Genomic DNA, 3,717 nt, shown 5'->3' on the forward strand with positions numbered 1-3,717 from the left:
ACATTTATTCATTCAGGATTCTCCTCAATACAATGCCAAATTCCCAAAGTGATCCTCTAAATCAGCTAATCGAACCTATGAACACAACGCAATATTGTCCCCCAATTTCTATGATTAAAATGTAAAAAAAAATCTGGGACACACTCTTGCTCTCTCTCACTCTCTCCCCTGCAGGCTATTGAAGGAATCTAGAGGCTGAGTCCATACTCACTTTGTAAAAATAAACGATGAAGTTGGTAAAATGTGAGCTAAAGTCTGTTTCATTTCACAGATGATTTGACGAGCTATAAAAGTATCACCGTCCTACTGGATCTGGGGCATGACCTGAGTCCAGCTCCACCACCATGTGGCAAAGGTCAGTGACTGTTACCTGATATGAACCTTTGTGTTGTAAAAATCATCTGAATGTGCTTATTGTTTATGGAAAGAAAGATTTATCTGAACACAGATGTCAGCCTTCTGAACAGCAAAGTGTCATCACTCGGGCCGCCCTCACTGGAGGCCTTTGAATGCACTGTTTTGTGCTTGCTGTGCACATTGCACTCCAGCGAGGCCAGCCTCGGCCCGCTTTTGAGTGCCTGACACAGATATGAGGTCACAGGGTGATGGGGGGAAAGCCTTGCCCTCTCTGCTGAGGACTGTGGGCACTTCTACCCGAGTAAACAAACAAGCAGGCGGTGCTTTACAGTACTTCCCTCGGGGAGGCAATGATTCCCCTCAAAAGAACGAACAGCCACATAAGCAGCTCCTAGACACTGCTGCAGACAATCTCCTGGGGACGCTTCATGGCTTCCCCGTCAATACAGTACCTGGTACCACTTAGGTATAAGCCAAAACCTTTTACACAGGAGCTAGCACATCTTTATTTACAAAAAAAAAAGTTATATAGCGGTCTCATGAAGCAGTGTGTTGTTCTTTGTGCTATGAGGCAACAACCTTCAAGGAGAATGATGAAGCATTTGTGATGCAGCTGGGAAAATAAATGAAAGTAATTAATCAGAGACAGAAGCATCATAACACGGATTGTGGCTGCCATTTATAATATTTTTGTTGTTGTTTTTTCCCCCCTCAGCACCACTAAAGTGTGATGGTGGTGGTTTTGTGTGAGTCTGCGATTGTGTGTTTGGTTGTCTGTGTGAAGGATGATTACTCTGCGGGCCATTAGAGACTTCGTAGGCTTCTGTGTGAGTGTGCTGCTGAACTTCTGTGCTGGTCTGAACCAAATGTTGCAACAATTACATTTTGTTAAAGGAAAACAGTTTAAAGAAATAGTTTTGGGAAATTGTTTGCTTTCTGTTAATTAGTGAGCATTGGAGGTGCTAGCTCTTTTTTTTTTTTTTTTGCCAGTCTTTGTGCTAAGATAAACTAACAGTCTGTTGGCTGCAGTTTCAGACATTTAATTCTGAGTGAGAACATCTGTTTCTCCAAAATGTCAAATTATTTCATTAGGGTTAGTTTTCAGGATTAGATTTTAGACTAAGGCAACAAAAGAGCCACAGAAGAGGAAGATGAAAATGTTAAATACTAAAAGGTTAAAGTAGATTAAACACACAATGTGAGACACTGCAGCATCCTATTGTTAGTGCTTCAATTTAGAATAGAGGATTAAACATAAGGAAAGGAACCTTTAACATACATTTTTGTATAAAGTTTTTTTTTTATTACTGCTTTGTCTTTTTCTGTGTGTTTAGTCCACATTTCAGTTATTTTCTTATATCTTCTAATAAATGTAAGTCATTTTTTTCATGTGCATATTGAGTGCATAGGATTGTGTGTGTTGTGTGTGTGTTGGGGGGGTGGGGGCTGAGAACACAAGAGACCAATATCATATCAGGGTGCGGCGAGTCCTTAGTTGCCCTCCTGTTTTGCTGTGTGTGTGGGACTGTATGATGGAGCTTAACGGACATCATCGTGGCGTTGTATGTCTGTACATGCTGACCTGATGTTGTGTTATTATCAGACTGGTTTGCCTAACAATCATTTCAAATACTGGAGAAAAAAAAATACCTGCACTAATACTCACATGCAGCTTTTGGCAGGTATAGTACATAAATAATGGACATAGTGGACAAAATCTTCTTTAAGCCCGACGTGGCCCAGATGTGATCTTTCCCTGCCGTCACAACATATGTGAACATCTGTAGAAAATCTAGGTCACAAAGGGTTACAAATCACGTTGGCTGTTGTGTCCTGCTTTTGCCCATTTTTACCCATCAAATTTAATCATTACACATGTATAGTAATCCAGACAGTCAGCCCCCTGCCCTACTTTAGCATCTGAGGGAACGAGTCCGAGGCACAGACATAAACACAGACATCAACTGGGAGACAGAAGAGGGGTGAGGGCATGGCAGACCTAGACAGTGCATGACACCATCCTCTCTGTTGCTCCCCTTTAGGAAAGAGAGAGAGAGAGATAAAGTGAGGGAGGGAGGGAGAAAGACACAGGGTTGCTAGGAGACCCGGCCAATGCAAACCCAGCACCATCTGCTGCAGTGAGATCTGGAGTGGGTTAGCCAAGTTGGACAGCGAGAGAGAGAGAGACGGGGTGGGGGGAACATGGATAGATATATCAGCCCAGGAGGATCATTGAAAACAATACTACAGGGAGAGACGGGGGGACGGAGGGAGGAGAGGAAGGCATTTATGATGATGATGAAGATGATGATGATGATGATGATGATGATGATGATGATGATGATGATGATGATGATGATGATGATGATGATGAAAGAAGAAGGGGAGAAAGGAAAAAAATTTAGATATGAGAGAGGTGGAGATGTGAGTACAGGGAGGAAAGTAAGCATGACGAGGAGCTTGATTAATGTATGACTAACAGGTGTGACTCTTACACCACCCGCTCATAACCCTCCTCTGTGCAGCACGCATGCACGCACGCACACACACACACACATACACATGCTCAAATCCACTTTAACAGAACAAAATCATCTGCACAATACTTTATATTAAGTTGAGAGGAGAAAATGAGCTGCTGCTGCTGCTGCTGCTGTTGTTGTTGGGTGTTACTGTTTTTTCACACTCCCCCTATAGTAACAGATGATGCATTTGTTACCATGGGGACAATAAAATGTCATCTAATATCACTGTTTGGTCTCAGCAGGCTTTGTGTCCCCATCCTCTGATGGCGCCGGTTCATGAAAATATCCACCTCACGATTAGAGCGAATGGCCTATTTGTCTCATCATTATTGGTGTGTTTTAATTAAGCACAAGTTTTAGTTAGTGTGTAAAACCAGCAGTAGGCCTACGTGTGATGTCAATGAAGGGAAACAACTTCTGAAAGTGAAGTAAAAAACAACAACACTCCAAGTCATGAACAGTAAAAGACACAATCTGTGGACTAGACCAGATTTGTCTAGACAGGCCATTAGCTTACAGTATGGTCACTTACATCAGCACTCATATCCCTGCAGTACTTAAGCTACTTTTAAATTATGTACTAAAAATGTATTTAATTAAGGATTAATTTAATAATGTAGCTCATTAGTTGGAAAGAAAGAACACGTTTTATTTTTATTTTTTTGCTTTATGCGTGTGTTTTAAATAACTTTAAACTTCAGTCTATAAATAACCCCAATGGTCATCCTGTATTTGTGTTGAGACTGAAAATGTTTGACACATTAGACATTTAGGAGGCCCTAACAAAAGATGGATGCGAGATTGATGAGGTTAAAGATGCAAACACGATGTTCCA

The sequence above is a fragment of the Trachurus japonicus genome, chromosome 13 (assembly GCF_045865225.1).
Source record: "Trachurus japonicus isolate A0001 chromosome 13, Traja_1.0".
NCBI lineage: Eukaryota > Metazoa > Chordata > Actinopteri > Carangiformes > Carangidae > Trachurus > Trachurus japonicus.